This window comes from Oenanthe melanoleuca, chromosome 4, assembly GCF_029582105.1.
Source record: "Oenanthe melanoleuca isolate GR-GAL-2019-014 chromosome 4, OMel1.0, whole genome shotgun sequence".
Lineage (NCBI taxonomy): Eukaryota > Metazoa > Chordata > Aves > Passeriformes > Muscicapidae > Oenanthe > Oenanthe melanoleuca.
The window spans coordinates 66,906,896-66,932,349 of NC_079337.1; the positions used below are offsets into that span (position 1 = coordinate 66,906,896).

Genomic DNA, 25,454 nt, shown 5'->3' on the forward strand with positions numbered 1-25,454 from the left:
TTCAGCCACTGGATTAATGAATTTTGGTGGGTTTTTTGGAGAACCAGTCCTTTGAGAAGCCTTGGGAGGCTGTGTTGCCTCTGACAGGTGCTGTGGCACAAACCCACCTTTGAACTTGGGCTACCAAGTTCAATCCATGGGCCAGCTCTCAGATAACAGTGGTTTTTGCCAGAGACAGGATGGTATTTTGTGTCCTTCCTGTGGGAAGCTCTTGCAGTGACCCTCTTGTGGCTCTTCAGCCAGTTCTGAAGCATCTCTGGCTACCCCAATTTCCCTGTGGTCACTTAATGTGCGGTTCCAAATGATCCTGTCAAGCTGTGGTGGTGGATGTTATGTTAGAATAAATGTTTCTCATTGCTGATGGTTTTACTTCATATATATTTTAGAAGCTGGGCCCTGATTTTACATTGAAACAGTCAAAATGTTGAATAAAACACTCCAAAGCTTTCAAAGCATTTGAACTGCATTCTCCCTTCAGACATCCTAAGTTATTTCCATCCTGGATCTGACCCCAGATATTTGCTGTGAGCTATGCCCAGGTTGCAGAGCTCCTTGGATTTACCTCCAGACAGAAACAAGAGGCATGGGGAACATTGGGAATGATGGTTTGGGGGAGAGGAACTGAAAATGAATGTGGTGGTTAAATCTGTTCTCACTAATAAGAGCCACTTGAATTTATTTTTGAGTGCAATTTTGGTCCATCCTATTCTGGAGCTAAATTCATTACTTGATTTTTGGATTGTCTCTCCTTCTCTCTTGGCCTCCAGCTGCCAAGCCCTCCCTTCTCCCCCCATGCCCCAGCACACAGAACTGCAGATGTGCCAGGTGGAGACACTGAGCTCGTGCAGGTCTCAATTTTGGAAGCAACAAAAAAGTGATGACTTGAGAAAAACCTTCTTGTTTGTCCTGAATTTTGTCAGGGCCCAGCAATGTTGGACAGGCACCTCAGAAGCTTTGTGCCAGAGAGCTGCCAAGTGTTGCTGCTGTTCAGGGAATGGTGTGGCTTGGAAAGACCTTAAAGACCATTTATTCCAACCAGCAGGGACACCTTCCACTAGTTCAGGTTGCTCCAGGCCCCATCCAACCTGGCCTTAAAGCCACAAGCATCCTCTGCTTTTGAAAACCTGTCCCCTGCATGGTCCTTGTAGACAAAATCACACTTACACCTAACACTTGCCCACTTAATTCTCACATCTGTTATTTTTCTTTCCTCTGGGTAGGATTGTTTCTCAGCAGCTTTGAGCACAAAGATGACTATTTGTGAAGTGTTTCCTGGCTGCAGTTGAAACTCTTTAATATTCCTGTCTTTTGTGAGCTCTCCACCCTCCTCCCATTTTTCAAAGCCTGCCTTGCTCACAGATTTGGTGCCTGGTGGGGACTGGGGTTATTCCCATGTGTCACACCAGGCTGCCTGCTGTCCCCAGGGAAAAGGGGATAGATGTGAAATAAAAGGAGGAGTCAGTGCTTCGTGCTTGTTGAGAAATGCTGGCTTTTGAAATATCCTAAGCCTGAAGTCTCTTGCTTGGAGAACAGGTCTGATGTGCCTAATGATGCTGGCCACTTGGTCCAGAAGGGATTTATTCCCTCAGAAATGGGGCTCGTTCAGCCCACTTAGGTAATGGCCAGCTGAGGAAGCAACACTTTAATATTTTCCTAGCATAAAACATCCTGCAGGGCTTCCATGTTTAATAATAATCTGTGAAACTTTGTGATCTTTGATTTCAGGTGCTGTGAGCTGAGCTCAGTGGTTTAGTCACAGAATCATGGAATGGTTTGGGTGGAAGGGACCTTTAAAGACCATCCCATTCCAACCCCTGCCATGAGCAGGGACACCTTCCATTCAGCCTGGCCTTGGACACTTCCAGGGATGGGACAGCCTGCACAAACCTGTACCAGTGCCTCACCACCCTCAGAGGAAATAATTTCTCCCTGATATCCAATCCAAACCTATTATCTTCCTGTCTTGTCCTCCAACCTCCCTTTCACCTTAAGTGTCAGCTGTGCCTCTTTCACCATTAACATCTGCACTTAATATTCCCACTTCCTGCTTAATAATTGGGGGGTTCAAGCCCTGTCTTGCCCAGGTTGGGTTCTTTGGGGCCCTGGTGCAGCAGCACTGGCCCCTCCATCATTCCCTGGCTGAGCAGGGAGTGCTGGTGCCCAAAGGAAATGAAGGTGTGAGGAGCTGGTGAGTTGTTTGATGGCAGGGCTGAGCTGATGTAAGATGGAGCTGGTGTTGCTTTGGAGAGTTTATTTCTCTGTTCCCTCCTTTCTGCACGTGTTGGACCATGTCTGGTGGTGAGTAAGGCAGCTCAGCTTGCTTACCTTGGCACAGCAGCCTGTCCTGGCCAGCGTTTTGGCAGGCTGGCAAACGAGCTGAGCCACTGTGGCTGACACAGAGCCTGGCACAGGGTGACTCTGGAAGTGCTTGGGGTGGGAGGTGAGGAAAAGGAGGCTCTCACCTGGTGGCAGTGACATGTGTGATCATCCACACAATTCCCAGCTCTGTTTGGTGCCCTTGTGCCTGACTCCTGCCTCTGGTTAGGCTGAAATGGAAATGTGAGAACCAGATGTGACCTGCCAACACTGTCTTGTTCAACACCCTATCTCCAGATGTTTCCAGCTTGTAGTGCTAATTTCCACTTGCAGTTATGCAAGAGCCAAATCCAAGATGCTTGCTGCCTTTAGAAAGAGGAATCCAACTGACCTTTGATGTTATCTCTTGCTTGCTCAATCCCACATCTCTTGCATCCAGGTAGGACAAGCCTGTCAATCTTCAGACTGTCTTTTCCATCTCAAAATCATCTTGCAGTGAAATTTTTTCTTCATTATCTGGGTAAGAAGACTGAAAAGCAAGAAGAATCAGATTTTTGCCCAGAAAATTTTGTACTTTTCAAGGGCATTTCATCACATGCTTTTTTGAAGGCTGTAAGAACAGCTTTCTCCAAAGGATGCTCTTCCCTTGGGACTGCACATGCTTTTCTGAAATTTCACCAGCACGTGACCACAGGGCACGGAAGGACTCACAGGAATGTTCCTAACTCCCTTTGAAAGGCAAGCTGTTCTTTCAGCCTCTTGCAGAATTGCTCTGACAGGAGACACTGCAATCAGGCTGCAGAGGTAATTGCATTCATAATGTGAAAGACAGAACAGGGTCTACAATTCTCATCCTCAGCAGGCTCTGTGGGGACTCAAAGTAGTCCAAAAATCAAAAAAAAAAATCCAAACCAACAGACCCAACCATCGCTGCTGACATTTGTATTTGGTCTGGGCAAAACATTAGGAAACAACATGCTCAGGGGGACAGGATGATCTCACACAGCTGACTTTAAAGCAACATGCTCCCGTGGAAACTTTTTTCTGTGCCTATTCCAGAGCACTGGATCTCCCCTGCCCCCCTGGCCCAGCTCAGCTTAGTCAGCAAGTCCCAGTTCAACTTCTGCCTTTTATTTTGTGCCTGTACCTGAGTTAGCTCCATTCCTCAGTAACCAGCTCTTTGTCAGAGGAAAGGCTTCCAGGATGCTGCCAGCAACTCATTGTCCATTTCCTGAGGAGAACTGTTTGCTTTTAAATAGTTTGCCTGGAATCTTGACTGTTCCAGTGCAGCTAAGGCTTCCTGTGTTGGTTGGCTTTCCTGGGATGGAGTTCCAGCCACCCACATGCACTGTCTGCATTTAGTTGTGAGTCTGGAGAACAAATCTCTGCCAGAGGGTTTCACCATCACTGCATTGTTGTTCCTCTGACATTGCCATATGTGACCATCCTCCATGTGGCAACTCATTTACAAGCAGCAGCTCCCCACTGTTTATTGCTGCTGGATTTTGAGGGGTGTGGAGGCAGGAGAGAGGATGGAGCAAGCTGCAGGGGTTGGATGAAGCAGTGTTGAAGGAAGTCACATCCTCCCTGGTCCTTCCTCAAGCACATGTCAGACCTTTATGATGTTCACAGCTCCTGAGCACGAAGGATCTTGGCATCCCAGGTGGAGATGAGCTTGTCTGCATCCAAGTTCCTCAAGGTTTTCCTCTGGTAAAGCCTTGCTGTACCCTATTTGGCTCACTGGTTTCTTTCTTCTCTGTCATAGAGGTGTGGTGTGGACTTCCCCAACAGAATGTTGCTCATTCAGTCCCATTTTTTCCAAAAGAATAGAACAGATTATCTTTTCAGGGCCTGACTCCTGCTGGTTTTTCAGGAGCAGGTGCCAGCAGCTGGTGTGGCCATGAATAAAGTGATACAGAAGAGAAGCTTATCCAGAACTGACTGTAACTTCCTCTCTGCCTCTGAAGGATTTATCCTCCCTGAAAGGTTTCCATTTTCACTAAATCCACCCATAGCAATGAAGCTGAAAAAACCATGAACTCCCACCTCCAGCAGACTGGCTGGTGTTGGTGTTGTTTGGGTTTTTAACTGGGGAGAATGAGTCAGCCTGTCCTCAGAAAGCACCAGGACTATCAGCACTGCTTGACCACCAGTTTCCTCTTACTCCCTTTTGTTTTTCTTTTTTTCCTTTTCTTGAAGCTTTTAGGGCCTAGGTGCACATTTATGAAATTGTCTGGATGTTTCTCAGTACTGAGACTCTACTGTGTGTGTCTTCTCTGCTTATTTTTTTTAAAGGAGGACCAGAAAGATGCAGAGATCAAGACCTTGTCCAAACCTCAACTTCTAGAATCATAACTCTATCTCCTGGCCTTAGGGAGCTGTCAGGTCCTCAAATAAATCTTTATAAATCAGCATTTACACTGTAAAAATTCACACAACTTGATTGCAGAGTTGCTTAAAGCAGAACAGAATAAAAAGCATATTAACTGTTTTGGGGTAAAGCTTTAATGTGGGTTAGGTCACAGAGGACTGATGACTATGAAATTATGGCAAACTCATACCAAACTCTTGTGTTTGTCTCTGAGATGTGGCCTTGGTGACCCAGACCATGCTTTGCATGCTGGGCACTCATATTTTTGATTGTTAATTCTTTTTTCCTAAAGAAACAACACAGGGGTGTGCAGGAATGCCAGAGCAGAGCATGTGTGCTGGGGTGCTGAATCTTTGTCTTGTCAGAATGTGGGAATATCTGCATGGAAACCTTTGGTGCTTTTGGGGATGGGAACCATCCTGACTGAAGCTGGAGCAGATGGGACACGCAGCCTGAACCAGCCCGTCTCGTTTATGCTTTATTAATCAGACATGTTATCAGAGTCATCTGTGTTTTCTTTCCTTTTCTCCTTTCCAAACCAGTTCTGCTGCTTCACTGCCCACAGAAGCTCTGATGAGGAGCTCAGTTTGAATCCCTGAGAGCTGCATGGCAGCACTTGTTCATTGTGGTCTGTGTTAGCACCCTAAAAACTTTGGGGAGAGGAGTTTTGTGAGCTCTGGGGATCAGAATTTTGGGAGTTGATGGTGCTGTCCTGGTAGCACATCTTCCCCCTATGTACTGTCAGTGTTTGTAAGAATTTCCACCATGTGTGTTAATCACAGAATGGTTTGAATTGGAAGGGACCTTAAAAATCAATTTGTTCAAAACCCTGCCCTATGCATGGGCACCTTCCACTATCCCAGGGTGCTCCAAACCAGCCTGGTCTTGGACACTTCCAGGGATCCAGGGGCAGCCACAGCTTCTCTGGGCAAGCTATGGTGCTGCTTTCTGAAGGATGCTAAAAAACTGACACAGATGAGGAAGGTAACTGGATAAACTTGTGAAAGGAAAGTATAAAAATCCCTGGGTAGATACAGTCCATGCTGAAGACTGGGAAGTGTTCTGGGGAGAAAATGGTAGAGACTGGTGTGGGTCTGACCTTGCTTCCTAGAGCTGCTGCTGATTGCTGTTGGAGGTATTGGATTAAGCAGATCTCAGGTCTGTAGTGCCCATTGGGACAGTGTCAGGCTGCCCTTGTGCACACTCAGTTTTAAGATTTTACTGGAAGAGAGAAAAGCCTTTTCAAGTGCTGGGGTGGGAGCCAGGAGCAGGGATTTTCTCAGATTTCCCTTTGAACCTTTATCTCCCAGCAGGTTAACATCTGAGTCCTCAATGTCAGTGCCCTTTATCTGTATATAAGGGTGAAGCTGTTCGTGGAGGTTCAGGTCAGTCATTAGGAGGAAATTCTTCATAGAAAAGGTGATAATACACTGGACTGGGCTGCTTAGGGAGCAGATGGAGTCCCCATCCTTGGAGGTGCTTGAGGAAAGACTGGACATGGCACTCAGTGCTCTGGTCTGGTTGAGAGGGTGGTGATGGTTCACAGGTTGCACTCAGTTATCCTGGAGATCCTTTAGAAGCTGGGTGATTGAGTGTGTGGTGTCTCTGAGGGGGGAGATGGTGAAACAGGAGCTGGTCTCAGTGATCCATGGGTGGGTCCCTTTGAGCTCAGGACATTCTGTGGTTGTCTGAAACCCCATAAATCCAACCTGAGTATCCTATCTGACACCTGGGTCTGTTTTATAGCCACCATTTGGCAAGATGAAGGGAAGATCTCTGCATTTGCTTGGTCCTTTGCTGATGCCCTTGCAGGGAAAATTCCCACTTGCTGAAGGAGCAGCAGGATCATCCCTGTGCACACAGCGGGGAAATGACTTTTAATGATGAGTGGCTTGGATACTGCCCAGATCCCTTCTCTTAGAGCAGGACAAGATGATGACCATGTCCAGGCTCTTCCCTGGCACACACACTCAGAATATGTTATCCTTGAAGCCCTTTTCCTTTGTGCAGGCACAGTGTCTGCCCTGCTAATGGGATGCTGGTGTGTTCCATCAGCCAGTTAATTGGGTCCCTGGCTGCTGGGATATTTCCTGCTGCTGCATCCTCTTCCCGGAGCTGCACCTCCACCTGGGGAACTTCCCTGCTGCTGAAGATGTGATGCTGAGCTCTGTGCTGTGTGAGGTTAAACCCAGATAAAGCTTTGGGATTGCTCACAGCCTGGGGGCAGCTTGCTGGAGGGATTTTAATTGCGTTGTGTTTATCGAGCTGGCTGTAAACACAGCAGGAGGTTGCTGCTCTTCCAGAGCCTGGGAGCCAAAGGTGTATCGATCCAGGGAGCTGTGGGACACAGGTATGCACTGGTGGAGATCTCAGCTGGGCTGTTTCCAGCTGAGGATGAAATTTCTCAGTGTCCTGCACTTCCTCCTCATCTCGTGTCAAGCTGTAACAATTTTATAACCCAACTTTGTCAGCGGATTCCTCCCCAAAGCAAGAAGTGCTGTTGCTAGGAGTGGGGTGAGGGGATAAAAAAAACCTCAGGAATACTCCTCTTCAGAGGTCCAGCACTGCAGATAACACTGAGTCACTGCTGAAAGCCTCAAAGCAAAACAGATGTTCAGTTTCTAGTGAGTAAGTATTAAAGGTACCAGATGAGCAAAGTTTTAACTGAGGTATTTAATTTGTGGTTGGCAGCTGAGACAAAGCATGAGCAAACAAGGTGCAATGCAGAAATGGTCTCTCTCCTGTCTTACACATGCCAGTGTGTTTTCATAAAACCTTTTTTGTTCCGTTTTTTCCCATTTTTAAAATGTGTCTTTCCGGCTTGACTCATTCTCTCTGTAGTTGTAACCTTTAGCTCTGGGTGGGAAGGCAATTATTTTGTGAGACATGAGACCAGTGGCAGGGTGAGTGGGCTCTTGCTGCTGTCTCTGTCATCTGGTTGTTTGACAGGTCACTTCTCCAGGAGTAGTTTGTGTCTCTGAAGTTGGGGATAATTACATGTGTTCTCAAAAATAAGGGAACTGGACTTAATGGTGCATCTGCTCAGCGTGACTTTTGAATTCATGAATGAGTAAAAAACTTGGAATGTGGCTGTCATGCAGCTGTTAGCCTTCGAGCAAGAGACAATTTTTGATGACTATATTCTTTAAAAAAAAAATAAAATAGGATGAGGACTGTGATCCCAGGATTCTGGGCTTGTTGGGCAGCCAGCACTGGGAGCTTCTTGAGCTGCTGCTGGAGGAGGAGTTGGGTTCCCATTGCTTTGATCCCTGGTGAGAAACCTGCAGCACTATCTGCCTGTGTGGAACAGAGGTGCTGAATCCCTCCTTGCCACTCAAACCTGAGCAGGTGATAACATAAAAAGGAAGGAATTGTGTCCTGGTCCCTCTTCTCAGCATCATGTGCAGCAGGAGTGCTTGTGGATTCCTCAGCTCCAATGAACACTTAATGTAAAACATGAAAACCTTGAGAAAGAGGGCCCTGATCAGAACTTCCCTCCTTGGTAAGTCCAGAAATCAGCTCTTTCTGTACTTTCTGGAGGAATGACTCTCACTTTGGCTGCTCAGCACCACAGGAAGGACAGAATAGACTTTGGGTTGCTCTCCCTGGGGTGTGGGAAGAGGATTTGTGCTGCTAAGCCCACGTGGGAGCTGAAGCCAAGGCTCCATCCCGCCAGTCCTGCAGGATTTAGGGATTTTTTGGCAAGTTCTAGATGGTTTCTATTAAGAAAAAGGCTTTTTGGATCTCTTCTGAGGGTGCCTCCCTTTGGAGGCTTTCTCAGGAGCCCATGTGCTGAGCACTTAATCTTCCACCCCACTTAAGGGAAGAGGGGCAGACACCAAACCCTGCTGACACCTTATTTCACTTAATGCTAGCATTTAATTGTTCTTCCTTCTGCTTTTAAGAGAGTCTCTGCCAAAATCAAGAAGCTAAAAATTAAAGTAATTATTGTGGTGATGGAAGCAATCAAAGAGGCCACCAGGCTCCTGGTCTGTGGGCTGTGGAGGAAGGAGCAGACTGGGATTGAGCTCATCTCCTGGGACACACTGAGCTCCAAGAGTTAATTTTGTTCCTGACTTCTCTGTCCATGAGTAATCCATTTGTGCTGGGAGGAAATGGCAAGTTCTTGCAGCGAGGACAGGCTTCACTGCTGGAGAAAATGATGCCTATTTATCATATGATGCTCTCTGTGCCTTTTTTTTATTTGTCCTTCATCTGAACTAAGCTCTTTGGTGATGAGCTTCCCTGTCTGACAGCAGATTTTCTCGAGGCCTACAAGTGTTTTTCTTTCCTGCATTTGCTGTTTCCCTGCAATTCCTTACACAGCCCCAGGAAAGGGGAAGGAGCTGGACAGGAAAGGACCTGCTGGACATCAAATTCACCCAGAGGCAGCAGTGTGCCCAAAAAGGACAGTGGTGGGTTGGATGAGACAAAACACAGCAGCTCCAGGGAGGGGATGCTGCACTGGTGAGGCCACACCTGAGCACTGGGTCCAGTTCTGCTCCCCAGGACAGGAGGGACATGGACAGACTGGGGAGAGCCCAGTGAGGGCACTGGGGCAGCTCTGCTCTGAGGAAAGGCTGGCAGAGCTGGCACTGCTCAGCCTGGAGAAGAGAAGGCTCTGGGGGTCTCATCCCTGCCCATCAGCACCTGCAGGGAGGCTGCAGAGAGGACAGAGCCAGGCTCTTGCCAGGGACAGGACAAGGGCACACACTGAGCACAGCAGGGTCCCTCTGAACACCAGGGAACAGGTTTGGGGTCTGGGGGTGGCTGAGCACAGGGAACTTGTGGGGTCTCCATCCTTGGGGATATTCAGCATTTATCTGTCTGCAGTCATGGGCAGCTGGCTCTGTGTGACCCTGCTCAGCAGGGAGCTGGACCAGACAATCTCCAGAAGTTTCTTCTCCCCTCCAGCCCTCTGTGATTGGGAGCTGAAGGTCCTCAGGAGATGCAGGGCTGGGCTGAGCCCTCTGCAGGGCTGTGACTTGAGCACAAATGCATTTGGCATCGAGCAGCACTGTGTGATCACATCTCCTTTGCTGTAGGAATGTAAAATGGCTTAATAACTCTTCCCCTGCTGTTTTGGATTAATTTCTATCTTTATGCTATGTGTTTTCTTTGCTTGCTTCCTCCTTTCACCTTCCCAGCTGTCTCCTCAGAGAAACTTCCGTGACTCTTATTGTTCTGCTTGTTTTCATTCTCCTTCTTGGGTAAATGTTGGGTTTTTTTGTTTTGTTTTTTTTTAAAGTGTGGTTTCCTAAAGCTCTGCAAAATGCTCTTTCCCTTCTGCATTTTAAAGTATTAATTGCAAACAAAAGGGCAAGGAACCTTAATTCAGGTGCATGTCTTCCTTTATCTGCTTTTCTTTTAAAAAGTGACTAAAGCCACTGATAAATAATGCTAATTTTTGCTGCCATCTGTGAATGCAGGACCAAGCTGTTTCAGAGCAGCATTTTTAGTGCTTTATCTGTTTGGAGGGGGGAAGGAAAAAGGCTCTTTGCTTTAGCAGCAATAATCTATCTCCCACAAGTTGTAGTCTGTGCTCCCATCTACCACTAAAACCCAAAGCAAACAAAGATTCGTGCAGAGACAGGAAACTTTTTGGGTGTAATTGCTGGGAGGTCTTTGCTTTCAGGATTTTTGGGTTCACCCAGCACGGCAGCCCAGCAGGACTGTGGTTCACTGGGGTGCATTTATGATGAGCTCTCCCTGGGCTTTAATTGGACGTTTTTGGCAGCTCTGGGAGTTTCAAACACCCTCTGCAAGAGTCTGCTGGCCAGGCTGAGTGAAAACGTCCCAGGGAGGGAGGGAGGGAAGGGGCTGGTGCTGGAGGCACAGCTGAGCAACGCCCAATGACAGCCCTGCCTCCAGGCTCCTTTATTTTGGCCTCGAGCCTTAGTTTACATAATCCTGCCCTGATCCCTCTTCTTCTGCATGGATCAGCCCTGGAAGACCCTCCAGTCTGACCAGATCAAACTGGGAGGCAGGTCTCTCCCATCATCTGAGCCAGGGAGTGCTGCTGGTGGTGGAATCAGGTGGCTTTGGCTGTGTCAGACCTCACCAGTCCCAGGGCTTGATTTTGGGGCTCCTTTGGAGGCTGAAGAAAAGAAATCAAACCTTGAACATGGTCTGGAGAACTGTGGAACAGGTCTGGCTGCTGGAGCCTGTGTACTGAGTAGGTGCAGCCCTGCATGGGGGAGGTCTCACCTGCAGAGTCCTTGTGGCTTTTTCTCGTGTGTTTACTGGGTTGTGTGAGTCTCCCAAACCAGAACTGGGCTGTGATTTTGGACCAGTTTCCCAAACTAGAATTGGGCTGTGATTTAGGATCAGTTTCCCATATCAGAATTGGACTTTGGTTTATATCAGTTTCCCAGTACAGAATAGGACTGTGATTTAGATCCAGTTTCCCAAACCAGAATTGGGCTGTGATTTAGGTCCAGTTTCCCAAACCAGAGCTGTGATTTAGGATCAGTTTCCCTAACCAGAATTGGGCTGTGATTTAGGTCCAGTTTCCCAAACCAGAGCTGTGATTTAGGACCAGTTTCCCTAACCAGAATTGGGCTGTGATTTAGGATCAGTTTCCCCAGTGAGAACTGGCCTGTGGTTTAGGACCAATTTCCCAAACCAGAACTGGCTTGTGGTTTAGGATCAGTTTCCCAAACTAGAATTGGACTTTGGTTTGGTATCAGTTTCCCTAACCAGAATTGGGCTGAGATTTGGGATCATTTTCTCAAACCAGAATTGGGCTGTGATTTAGGTCCAGTTTCCCAAACCAGAGCTGTGATTTAGGATGTTTCCCTAACCAGACTTGGGCTGTGATTTAGGACCAGTTTCCCAAACTAGAATTGGGCTGAGATTTAGGATGAGGTCTTTAGGGAAAGCTTGTCACAGTGATGTGTAATAGCATAATAAAACCCTAACTGCTTCACTTTAGTGTGTCAAATGACTCATTTACAGTGTCATCTGGGAGAGATGAGGCTCTATGAGATAAGTAAGACTTGCATGGAGAGGGGGAATATTGAGTAATGGACCCACAGCTATAATTGGAGGAGGAATAGATCTTCCATTTCAGATCTGAGGAAGTGGTTTATCTGCCCAGCCTGTAAGTGAATGATTCTTCTCTCAACTTCCTCCACATATTCCCCACTTCCTCTGTGTAATATTCCTGTTATTTATAACTGCTGCATTGAATCCTAGAGGCAGATGCTGCCTGCATTTATGTACTATGTAGAAGTTGAGGTCCAACAGGTTGGTTGATAGTCCTGACCTTCTGGGAGCAAAAAAAAACCAAACATTTCTTCTCTATAACTAACTTCCTTTTCTCTATATTTACCATGTTTGAATATAGAGCAGCCCTTTCCATCTCTTCCCATCCCACAGGAAACCAGGGAAGTGGCAGACAGACATACAAAGGATTATTATATTTGATCAGGCTTGGAAATGGGCTGGAGATAAAGCCCTTGGTGTTTACTGGACCATTAAACATTTATTATCATCTCTCCAGCGTGCTGGTGGTGCTGTAAGTAACAGCTGTGACAGAAGAGTGGGGTCAGCAGTTGCCTTTTGCACCAATGTTTGTAAATGCAGAAGCAGGTCCTGTGACTTTTGAGAGCTTGGTTGGGGGGAGCATCTGCCCAGACAACCTGGAGAAAAGGAGCAGATGAGCCAGCAGACCAGAGCTCCTCTTCATCACAAGGAAATGCTGAAATCTTAGGAAGTGGGAGAATTTAAACAACAATGAAAAAAAGATTAGGGCCAGAGTTAGGAGTTAATTTATCCCTGCCCTTCCTAACAAAAATACTTAATGCACTGGGATCGGAACAGCTTTTGGATCTGGATTTAATTAGGTGGAAGGAAGGTTCAGGCCTCTCTCCCCCAGCTCAGCCATGCTCCACGAGGCATTTCCATCATCAGATTTTTGTTTCCCTTTCTGCCCCTGCCCAGATTTTTGCAGGGAGAGGAGAAGTGTGGCTGCAGGGCTGGGACTGGGCTCGTGGGGCCTGAGCTGCAGCACCTGCTGGGATGATGGGGCTTTTGAAAAGGGAATATGAAGGGATTACACTATTGCTGGGAGGCCACAGCCAGTGATTCCTACTGCAGGCAATCCCTCTGAAGTCAATGAGATTGGAAAGCGTGGAAATCAGTATGGAATTTGGCATTTTCATGGAAAAGTGTGGGGGGATATTTGTTTTACTTGCATATAAATGACTTCTAATAAGGCTCCATAGACACAACTGATCCTTCTCATCACAGTTGTTGCTCCTTGCAGTCCCAGAGTTGCTCTTGCTGCCCTCTCATTTTTAAATAATTCTGCACAAAAAGCCTCCTGCGTGGGAATTCTCTGTGGCTGTGAAGCTTTGCTGGGGTGACTCAGGCAGGAGCGAGTCCTCGTGCACTGGGGACCTGTGGTGTGAGCAGAGAAAGGAGACAGGCTTGTTTTCACACTCCCTCATCTTGTGTCTCTGCCATCTTTCTGTTCCACCATTCAGGTGTCATCAGGGATAATTAGAGGGAGCCTGTTTTGCTGCAGAGCCGGATTGGGGATGCACATTGCCGTGAGCAGGCTGGGTTATTTGATATTTGTTATTTGGGGAATGCAAAGCAGTGGAGTGGGAGTCCAGGGAGCACCACCAGGGAGGAGATGCTCTGCTGCTCCTTCCCTGTGCCTGCAGAAAGCATCTCCTTCCTCCAACCTAAAATAAATCCATGGAAACACAGAATGGTTTGGGTTGGAAGGGACCTTCAAGACCATTTAGATCCAAGATGAGTGGCAGGGACACCTTCCACTAAACCAGGCTGATCCAATCCCCATCCAGCCTGGCCTTGGACACCTCAGGGATGTTGGATGGGAGGATATTGGTTTTTCTCAGTGGTGCTCTCTGGCCTGCAAGTCTCCATCACCTACACCCAGGTGTTTAAGGGATTCCTGGAAGCTGCTGCTGGAGCTCTCAGGCATTGGTTCTGCTGCTGCCTTTGCTGTGGTGGGTGGTTTGGGTGCTCATTCTGTGTGAGGCTTTAACACCCTAATAAAGCATTAAAACAAAGAGCAACAGCTTTTCTCTTGCTCCACTGAGGAGGGCATTGAATTTTGCCAGATGTTCCCACGGTACAGGTGGTTTCAGCTGTTTTAGACTCACCTCACCTTAAAAAATGCACCTTGCCTGTTTGTGCTTTGGACAGCATGTGGGAGATGTGGCCAGCTTGAAAATGAGATCCAAAACTGGAGGAGTCCTACAGAAAGTACTTGAGGAGCCAGACATACACAACTGAATAACTGAGGAGAGAGCCAGGTCCTGTGAAGCTGATTGCCAAGGGAATAATTCACTTGTCTCTCCCCCAGCCTGATGGAATATTGTTTTCCTCTCCTCCTTTCCAACGTACCCACAGCTCCAGAGGAGCCACTCTCACTCCTGCAGATGCTTTAACTGATGCATTCCTAATTCCACCTTGGGGCTGTTTCCATGAGCAGAGGAGCCTTTGAAGGCACCTTTCCCTGTTCCAGGCCTTCAGAAGGGTTTGTGCTGTCCAGAGGTTTATTCTCTCTTCCCACTGGTGCTGGCTGGCCTGATGAGTACCTGGCTCCTGCCCACAAACTTTCACTTTCTCCAAAAAATAAGGGCATTTTAAAGGCAGCAGTCTAGATTTGGATGTAAAATCATGCAGAAAAGGAGATCTTTCCAGCTTCAGGCCAAGTGATGTGTGTTCTTTGGTGTCCTCTCTGCAAAACAGAGCAATTTAAGACTCATTTTTTTGTTGTTCATTAGCTGCTGGTGTATTAACAGACTGTGTGAACTTGGGTTATTCCCTGAAATATGAGCTGTGCTCTTCATTCTTCTCCTTGACCACCTCCACATCTTCCACAAGCTGGTTTTCCTCCATCTGAGCTTGGAATAGTTAGATAAATTTATTTTATATGGAGACTCCATTAGTGGCTGGGACAATCCCAGTCATTCCCAACAGAGCCCAAGCATTTGGGGCAGTAAAAGGCTGTTTGTTTAATGTGGGGCTGATCAGTGTGAAAGGACTCTCTCATCTGGGTGTTCCTCTCTTCCAGGGTGCATCGAGAATAATCTTCAGCCTTAACAAGGATTGACTGAGTGCTCCTCATCCTGCTGGTTTGGCATTGGTTGGAAAAAGCTTTGGCTGTCACATTGGGGAGGTGCAGAGGTGAATGAACGTCCCTTTCAAGGTACAGTGGAGCATGGATGAGGTGTTTGGGGCTGGGGCAGCCTTTGGAGGTTCCAGGCTGTACAGTTTCCTCATGGATTCACATCCCTCAATCCTACATGGAGAGATCTGCACTCCATCATTCCCTTGCTCAATCCCAATGAGCACAGTTGTCTTAGATTGGAGGTGTTGGCTTTGTTTTAGTGCAAACTTGGATAAAGCCAGTGTTTCCTCTTCATTTACTTTAAAGTAAATGAAACTTTTGGGTTGTATCATCAGTAGAGTTTGGCCATCAATATCTGCAATATTTTGAAGAGAATTTTTCTTTAGTTTCTTGTCTAGACAAACCAGTGTTAGACTAAAATATATTGAATTAGTATTAGACCAAAATATATTCTTACCTTGGTGTGATGGGCACGGAATTCTTGCATGGGTGATTCATAAAGGAGGGGGAAAGAAAAAGCCCAGAGTCTTTTTGAGGAAAGGAAGGCTGTGGAGTAAGAAGGAAGGTTCCAGAGTAAGAAGTGTTCCTCAGGACATTGATGAATTAAAACCCAGCATCCATCAGGGAGTTTGTGGGAAGTTTTTCTGGTGTAAATCCTTCCCGTGGTCTGACCTGTGGAAAGGATTGAGGAATGCTTTTAAAAATTAAAAATAAAAACCCTACTGTAAGATTTCTTGTTGGGTGTTTTGAAGGACTTGCTCCAGCCCAGGTGGATTCAGTGCTGTTGGAGTGGCAAAGGGAGATGTGCCTGTGAAACCTGGGGATTTGTATAAACAAGGTCTTTTCCTAAAGCATTTCTTGTTGCTGTGGCTTTCATGGGTTCACCCTGTCTGGAGAAGTAGTTTGTATTTGTGGTTTGATATTTCCTTAAAGCCTCCACACAGGGTCCTGCTGACACTGCCTGCTTCACAAACATTTATGGTTTCCTATGAAAATTCTTTGAACTCATTGCAAATCTGATTTTCATACCTCAGTGCCAAACTGAAGCCAATCCTAACTTTTAGGTTGACTAAATCCTTCCCTTGGAATTATGTGATATTTAGCAGTGAGTTTCAGGTCTGTTTGTGTGTATTCTTCTCTGTACTTCACTGAATTTAACGTTGTGTTTTGCTACCTGTATTTTTAAGTTGGGTTGTTTTGGTTTTTTTTCCTCACTTTTTGATTTGGGGAAAACTCCTGTTAAGGTCAACAGCTGAATGAATCCCAGTAATTAGGGTTGTTCTGTGCAGGGCCAGGAGTTGGATTTGGATGATCCTTGGGGGTCCCTTCCAGCTCAGGGTATTCTATGATTATAATTCACTGAGAAGTGGCCATCTGTCCTAGGAGAAAAGCTTTGTCTTTGGTGCCTGCTTTCTCCATAGCTGATACCAGAAAAGGATTAAATTCAATGAGACTGAAGTCTCAGAAGTAATTAATGTATGATGCACAGCATAAACATTAATAGACTAAATTCCATTTATTTTTAAGGTTTTGCTAGTATAAGAAAAGGGAAGCAAGAGCTTGGATGTGCCAGTCAGGGCTGAGCTGTTGGAATTCAGTGGCCAGCTGGATCCTGAAGCTGCTGGGACTGGCAGGATGTGCCTGAATAGTGGCCATGGGCTGATCTCTGTGGCCACTGCTGTGACTGGCCAGGTGAGATGGTCCCAACAGAATTGCTTGTGTGTGAGTGCTTTGTCTTGCATGATGAACCCCATGTGGATGTGACTCTGTAATAGTCCCTCTGCACATTCCTTTTAAAATTTGGATTAAAACAGCAGCTTCTTCATCAGAGTCCTTTTGGAATAAGACAGCAAAGTGCACACTGAGGTCATGGGACTTGTTCAGCTGCCTCAGGTAGTGTGGGATTCACAGATGGAGTGTCAGAGGTATCCATGATACCAGAGCTCTTGACTCCTGTGGGCTCTGGAAAGACATTTTGGGCTGAGGGTATTTTCTCTCTCTAAAACAGGGGTTATGAAACAGCTGATGGGAGCTGGAAGGGTTTGTGCACCCATTTCTGCTTGTGTTTCATTATCCATCACTTCCTGATTGGTGTCACAGGCCCAGAGCATTGAGATTCAGATTATGTGGGGGAAAAGTGATGCATGGAGCCTGCACAAAGCTGCCCACTCAGATTTCTGGGCTTTGTTTGCACGGGTCACATTCACTTGTCACAAGTTACTGTCTTCTTTTTGTCAGCTGTTTCAGCAATGTCACACATTTATTCCAGCTCAGGCAGAGCAGTAGCAGTGCTGGCAGAGCAGGGAGCCTGTGTTTGCAGAGCACAGGTGAAAGAAGAAGATGACTTCAGACTTACATCTGAAATGTTGATTATATCCTAAAAGGTGCTTCTTGTGTGATTGGAAACCTTGGGATCCTGGACATCCCAGCTCTGGTGGCACCTCTGAGTACAGGTCACAGGGGTTTTCAAATCAAAATTGGCTTAAAATGCTTTTCTGGAGGAGGGTGGGAGGTAGGAACAGACCCACTGCCAAACAGGTGCTGTCTGTCCCAGAGGGTGTGAGTGGGAATTGTAGAATATTTGGTTGGAAAGGTTATTTAAATACCATCTCATCTCACCCCTGCCATGGGCAGGGACACCTTCCACCATCCCAAGTTGCTCCAAGCCCTGTCCAGCCTGGCCTTGGACATTTCCAGGGATCCAGGGGCAGCCTCAGCTGCTCTGGGCACCCTGTGCCAGGACCTCCCCACCCTCATAGACAAGAAATTCCTTCTAAAATCTGGGTTTAGCCAGTTTTTTCCATCATATTTTCATGATCCCAGCAGGTTTACAGGAAGGATAGGGGAGAAGCATTCCTGATACCTTCCAAAAACCCCAATATTCCAAAACCCAGAATGGGAATGTGGGCAGGATCATCTCCTCCAGGTCTTTAGACCACCAGCCCTGCCTTAGGCTGACAGAAATAGTTTTGTTTAGGACAATCAAAGGCCTTGTTATAAATGCTGGAGTTTCTTTGGAAGTTGGGCTTTCAGAATGCAGAAGGAGCTCCCAGCAGCAGGTCGGAAGCTGGGTTTTTTGGGATTGCTGCCAAGAAACATTTCTTGGAAACCCTTCTGTGTGTGAACAGCAGGACAGGAGGTCTGGGTTTGAACTCTGGATGGTAAAACCAGGGAGGTTTTGGCAGGGCTGTGTTCAGATGCCTCATTCTTGGCCTTTCTCCTTGGGGTGTCTGGGCAAACCCCTGCCTGGGCTGGCTCAGAAACTTCCAGCTGACTTTGTAGCAAAGCTGAATTTTCCACTAACTACAAAAGTTTTTGGGATTGAAACAGCTCTCTCATTTTTTTGGATGGATTTCTCCAACCCATTGACTACACCCCATGTGTATTTTTGAATGAAACAAGTGCTGGACCTTCCCTGCAGGAGCAAGACTTTTCACAGAATCATGAGATGTCTTGGATTGCAAGGGACCCTGGAGACCATCTGCTTCCAGCACAGGGACATCCTCCACTAGACCAGGTTGCTCCAAGCCCCATCCATCCTGGGGATTCCCTGAAACCATCCCCTGATTTTATGATTCATTGAAAATGATGAAGCTGTAGCCTGGAGTATCAATTATTCCTTAACACAGGTCAAACTTTCCCCTTTTGTTTTTCTCTAGAGGTTCCTCATTGCTCTCTCTGAATCCCTTCTTTCTATTTTTTTTTTTTTTTTTTTTTGAGAAACTATACAATTTATGTGGAGAAGGAAGGAAAATCTCTTTCTTACTGCAAGAGCCAGGTCAGCATCTTTTTTTTAAAATCCCTGTGAGAGCAATTTATCAGAAAACCTTGTGGGAAGCACAGAGCTGGAGCCTAGTGGAGCCAAGCTGAGTTGAACACTCCCTTGATTTGAGCTCCTATCATCAGCAGGAACAGAAATCTTTTTATCAGTGACTTTAACAGGTTAAGAAGGAGAATTTCCCAAAGGATGGGCTTCTTCCCTAAGTTTCATTCTCCAAGGAGGCCCTGAGAAAAGCAGATCCACTGGGAAGTTGGGAGCTCCAGACAAGTAGGTGCATGCACTGGTGTGCATTCTCACCTGTAGGTACACACAAATTGCCCAGAACCTGAGAAAATGGAGATAAAATCAAACAGGCAATTGCAGTTAATTACACTTCCAAGGCAACTGGAGATTGGTTGGAATCCTGTGGGATTTCTGAGGCCTCCCAGTGCAATTTCAGGTGCAGTGTGGGCAGGAGGGTTTGGTGCCTGTGGTTGGAGGTGTCAGAGTTGTGACTGTCACCTCTGGCAACATGGCACAGCTGTCACCACCAAAACACAGGTATTGTCTCTTGTAAAACTCCTCATAGAAATTTTGAGTTTCAATTAAAAAAAAAAAAATTAAAAAAGCATTTTCTGCATGACTGAACTTTGTTGTTCATTTTTCCACTTACATGCTTTCCCATTTCTTCCCAGCCTCACCAAAACCTGACCTGAATTTTGTGTTTTGGGTGATAGGAAAAAGCCACATTCCAAGAAATCTTGGATTTGGTTTATAGAGAAATTGGGATGTGACCAAAGAAGTCCAGATGTGGGATGTTCAGGGAGTTGCAGGTGAGCTGGTGTGGAGTAACAGGTGTAGAAATCCATTGTGAAAGTTAAATGTCTTATTTTCTGTGATGTGAGCTTGGAAAATTAAAGGAAGAGCCTAACTATGAACTCTAGAAGAGCCAAACTCTTGAGAGATTCAGCAGTGGGAGTCACAAAATATATAAACCTTGCTGTGCCCTTCTGTTCCTGTGGGAATTTAGGTCAAAAAATGCTCTGCTAACTTCAAAATTTTGCTTGACCCAACCTTTGAGTTTGCAAGCACATTGTAACCATGTCCCATCAGACTCATTATTTCCTGAAATTGCAGTTTTTTGGGAGGTCCATGTGAGTATTTGTTCAGACCCAGACTTCACCAGTAGCAGTAACACATGATATTTTTAAAAAGATAACACAGACTTGTTTTTATTCCCTTAAGATGGCAAATCTTTCTTCAAAGAATCATGAATTAAACAAGACAGTGCCTCACAGCAGGTATTAAGGAAAAAATAATAATTAATAAAAAAAAGCCTTTGGAATGGTCTTTCCCTCTGGCACCTTCACTCAGGTTCTGCAGTCAGTAATTCAGAGGAGGTTTTGTGGGGAGGCAAGATGCAGGAGTTGATATGACTTCCCCAAGGGTGAGAACTCTGAGAGCTGGGATCTGAGCATTAATCTCTCTAATTCCAGCTCAGCACTTCACTGTGAGATCATTTCTTTGTGTGATTAATCTGTGCAATGCCTCCAAAGCCTCTGAAAACCATAATGCTACACATCTATTGAGGAATGTTGCTGCCAGTTGGAATATTTGGGAGTTTCTTGCCATCCCTGACACCTTTTTGCTTCAACTTTGAATGCAGGCAAGCATTCCCTGGCTGGTCTTACTGTGTTCTAATCATCAGGGCTGATTCAGTCTTCTTTGAGGAATAATTTCTAAAGGGACAAAGAGTTCTCAGTGCAAAAATCAGCTGAAGTACATTTGATAAGTACAACTGCAGCCATGACAGCATCATTCATAGTTTTCTTGCAATGATGAGTAATCTGGTGTGTTCTTAAAAATCATTTCCTAGAGACAGGACCCAGCTGTGTCTGTCCCCTCCATCCCAAATAACCTTCAGAACCTCTGAGTATTTCCAGAAACTTCAAATTCTTCAAATCTTCCAAATTCTGTGAAAATTGAGTAGCAGTGGTGGGGGAGTTGAGTGGAGAGACCTTGAGACTTTTGATGCAAATTCTGCAGTATAAATTTACTTCTTAGGTAATCCCTGTCTGATTTTTAGGATGTTGCCAGCTCCTCAGTTGAGGTCATGGTATTACCAAAGCCTTCTCCCTTCTGCTGATTTAACCCCAAATTTATGTAGGATGACTTCATCCCCCTTCTCTCAGAGGCACGTGCTGCCTCTTTCACATGAACAGATTTACCAGCAGCACCTCACACATCTCAGACTCTTTGTGAATCCCTTCAGAGCCCCGGGAGTATCTGATGCATCACGTTGCAAAGTGTGAAATTGAAGATTCAGCCCCACTTTGATGCTTTGGCTCTGTGAGCAGCAGAACTAATGTGGCTCAGCATACTAATGAGAGAGGTGTTTATTGCTCAGGGTCTGGCTGGTGTTGAGCTTCACCCTTGAAAAATTCCTGGGAGGATGGTCTTCCTTTTGGGATGAACTTTGTGGAGTCCTTGGCAAAAAACTGGCAGGGGGAAAAGCCCAACTTTGAAGGAAATATCCCAAAATTAAATCCTTTAAGCAGTTTATAAAAAATACTTAGGAAGGAAGGAGGAGGGATTGAAGTGGGAATCATTGCTTTCCATGGAGAAAAAGTGAGGATCAAACTCAGGAGAGACCTAAGCCCACAGGTCACCACAAATAAAATTAAGATGCCAGCAGCTTTCAGCATCACTGGGAACATCAAAAATGTTGTTTTCATTTTAGAGAAACCCTTCTCCAGCACTGTCTATTTGAGTTGCTAACATCTGTTCATTTTAATTGGAAGGGAACCAAAAAGAATGCAAATGTTGCTCTTAACCTTGCTGGGCTTGGTAGAAAAGGAGTTAGAGCTAAAAGCTGCTGGTGGTACCTGGAAATACTGACTGGAGAAGGAGTCATTGTGATAAAACCTCTTTATGAAGATAAGACTTCAAAATCCTGTGTGTTTGTCAGGTGCCACATCCTTTGGGGTTTGAGAGGAATCCTTTACACTCCTCAGATTTGTCACCTGGGCAGTTTAAATTCTCTAGAAAGGGGTGGGGGTTACATGGGGGAGTTTTTCTTGCAAGGATGTTTTCCACCAGGAGGGGAGGATGCCATGGACTGAGGGCTTGTGCACAAGCATTTGGGAATTTGAGAGATTTCCCTGAAAGCTGGCCAGGCTGGAGACCCAAACCTCTGATTTTTGTGTAACATAATAGCTGAGTTAATGAAAAATCACAGAATCATTTATGTTGGAAAAGATCTCCCAGATGATTGAGTGCAACCTGTGACCCATTCCCACCTTGTCACCCTGAGCACTGAGTGCCATGTCCAGTCATTCCTTGGACACCTCCAGGGATGGGGACTCCAAACCTCTCTGGGCAGCCACCTACAATGCTTAACAACCATTCCCATGAAGAAATTCTTTAAAATGAGATGGTCTCCTGTGAATATCTGTCCTCTTGGCTGTGCTGGAGGGCCTCCAAAAGCCAGGATGATTTTGGGTTAGCAATGAAATGTGCATCAAAAATTGCAAACTTAAAAGAATGCAATTATTTGCTTGCCTTCTCCACATCCAGCTTTTATATCTTGATTTATTTCCACCAAGAAAATTAAATTTCTTCTGAACCACTCAGTTCAGAGCAGCACCTTAACATTGTTGCTTGGTGAACCCAAAGAGTTTTAAAGAGCCTGACTGGAAATTCCAGCAAACCAGGAGTGTTGGCAACCAACTTCCAGCTCCAAATCCTCCAGGAGCACAATGCACTACAATTATAGCAGCTTTCCCGGGTCAGGAAGCAAGGCCAGGCACGGCTGTATTCCTGTGTGTGATATTTCTGACACACAATGTTATCTTGGGGATTGTTACATCAGCTTTTATGTGGTGCAGGGAGGGTGGGGCCGAGGTTAATTGGTCATGTTAATGGTTTTCATGTTCCTAATTTAGGCTCTCAGTGCTGTCCTTGGGATTTCAGAGTGAGTTACCAGAATTATTTATTCTATTGTGGTGCTGTCACATCTGTGGTGTGGGGAGATGGCTCCAGCTACATCTCAGATCACTGGAAAAGCTCATTCAGTCAGGTTTTGGGGTTTTCTCCTGCTCATACCACTTTGGAATCTGAGAATCCTAATGGATGGACTTGCTCTGAAACCAGAGCTGTCTGTACAGACCTACACCCAGCAACCACTCACTGTGTATTTGTTCAAATCCATCTCTGGCAAAGTGTCTTTAATTCACCCAAAACGTGTCCCTTTGGCCATGTGCTCTGGAAATGCAGTGGAAACTAGTGCAGAGTTCATGGCTTTGTGGTTTCAGGGCTTTTTTCCTTCATAGAATTACAGAATTATATAACTGTTGGGGTTGGAAAATGTCTTTAAGATCATTGAATCCAACCATTCCCCCAGCAGTGCCAAGGCCACCACTGCCCCATGTCCCCAAGTGCCACATCCATGTGGCTTTTAAATCCCCCAAGAGTGATGAGTCCATCACTGCCCTGGCAGCTGTACCATGGCTGGACAGCCCTTTCCATGGAGAAATTTTCCCTCATATCCAATTTAAGCCTCCCGTGGTGCAACTTGAAGTCACTTCTTCTTGTCCTCAAAATACAAAAAAGCCCCAGAAATTAAAACCCCAAACCACTGCAACACCCAAACCCTCAACTTGTTTTGTTTAGTGACAATTTCTAAAATACTTCTGCTCATCAAAGCTATGGAAATAGGCACCTAATGCATTGGTTGAGGGGTACAGCTCAATGAAAAATGAAAAAAAGAATAATGGCTTTTGGTTTTTATTCTTCAGTGTCTGGTGAGAGCAGAAGAATCAGTGAGGAAGTTAAAATTTTGGGGTCTTCAGCTTCCTAATGGCTCAAAATGCAGCTTTTTGCATGAATTTAAAGTTAACAAATGTTCCAGGCCAGATTGGACAGGGTTTTGAGCAACCTGGGATGTGGAAGGTGTCCCTGCTCATGGCAGGGTCTGGGACCAGATAATCTTTAAGGTCCCTTCCTACCCAAACCACTCTGTGATTCACAAAAGATGTTAAATGCCTCTTTTCTAGAAGCTGAAATGTCACAGCTATCACAGGGTGGTTACAGAAGAAACCCACACAACCATTCTGCTGGGGATCAAACTTCCTTTTTATTTATGATGTGCTCCTCTCACAAATAAAAAGCTTATTTGCTAAAGACCATTTGCTTTCCTTCAGCCAGACTGACAAGGCTGCACTCAGGAAGCACCAGAGGGATGGCTTCATTTTATAAAAATATTTTAAAAAAACACTTCTGAGAGAGCTCTTCATGTCAAACTTCCTCTGTTCAGGGCTCCAAGTCTTTCACAAAACTGAGCAGAATCCCATGGGGCTGCAGCCATCCCGGGGTGGTGGATTGAATGACATAAGTATCTTTTTCTGGTCTGATTTTTGACTGTAGCTTTAATTTATTGCCTCCTCTGTAAACCACAGATATGTTTGTTATTTGCAATTACATGGCAAAAAAAAAAAAAAAAAGAGCTTTATTTGGATTTTTTGGTCATTCTTCTTCTTTGCAGTGGCATTTGTTGCAGTGAAATCCTTTTATGAGGCTTGTGGGGAGAGTTGGGTTTAAATAGCTTTTCAAAGCACATGTGACAGGCTCAAGGAAGGGATAGATTGGATATCAGGAAAATTCCTTCATGGAAAGGGTGGTCCAGCCCTGGGGATGTAAAAACCTTTTGGATGTGACACTGCTGGGGGAGCAGTGGACTTAGTGACCTCAGAGAGCTTTTCCAGCCTTAATGGTTCTCTGATTCTCAGCATAAAAATGAAGTTTTATCCCTTTGTGGAGCCAGGGTAGTGCAGTGTTCACCCAAGTCAATTTTGTACATGGAATATTTGGAATATTCTTTTTTTACTGTAGAAACCCTCCTACCTGAAATTTAAACACTAACAGAAGCTGAACTTTAGTTTCTCTTTCAAAAATTGTCCCCATGATGGGCACCTCATGGTCTGATGTTTATGGTCACCATGTTCACTTACCTTGAGTCAGCAACCTCCTCCTTGTCCCTTAACACAACTTTAAAATATTCATGCTGAACCTTCCCATGTGTGTAATAGTTTCTCTGTTTTGCTTGACTGAATCTGAAAATTTTGCATTTTTACAGCAGGGAGAAACTTGTGGGTCAGATCCAGGGATTAGTGATAAAATATTTTGGGGAAAAAAAAAAAATTAGCTTTGATGTTGGTTTCAAATCCATCAATCCCTTAAAAAAGCAGAAAGAGAGGATGCCCAGAGAAGCTGTGGCTGCTCCTGGATCCCTGGCAGTGCCCAAGGCCAGGATGGACGGGGCTTGGAGCAACCTGGGATAGTGGAAGGGCAGGGGGTGGAGCTGAGTGAGCTTTAAGGTCCTTGCCACCCAAAACATTCTGGGATTCTCATAGGATTCTGTTCTTAAGGACACAATTACACCCACACTGCTCAGCAGTGCTGATTTTGGGAGGCTCTGCTGTCTGGGTTCCAGTCTGTTGTGCAAACCCATCTCATCCACGATGTGGTGGAGTTGCAGGCCCAGTGCATGGAGCAGCCAGGCGTGAAAAAAATCAGATTGCTCATAAATATTTTACTGTATTTTTAAAAACGTTGCCCAGTAATTGCTTTCCTATCATTACCTTCTGCCTGCATGAAAATAACATATGCCAGCAGGAACCCCAGTGGCAATGGAGAAGGATTGAGTGGGAGAAAATGAAGTTATCTTTTGATCAGTATTTTATCAGCTCAATAATAATATTTTGATTAGGAGAAGTAGTGCACTGTCCCTCAAAGAGGCACAGGCTTCTTGTGATTTCTGTGTCACCAGAGTTGTTTGAGGAGGGTTGAATCCCACACAGCTTAAAAACACCAAACCACTAAGACCAAAGGATCATCTT

General features: G+C 45.6%; 1 protein-coding gene across 2 annotated transcripts in view; it reads left to right on the top strand.

Annotated features, from left to right (window-relative positions):
• PTPRA (protein tyrosine phosphatase receptor type A) overlaps window positions 1-25,454 on the top strand; it is a 113,773-nt gene that overhangs the window by 12,034 nt on the left and 76,285 nt on the right. The window contains exon 2 of one of the 2 annotated variants that reach the window (XM_056489235.1): window positions 14,742-14,876. The exons of the other annotated variant lie outside the window; for it this stretch is intronic. The gene's annotated coding sequence lies outside the window, so the exon portion shown is untranslated. The remainder of the gene's footprint in view (window positions 1-14,741; window positions 14,877-25,454) is intronic. 2 annotated transcript variants of the gene reach the window in all.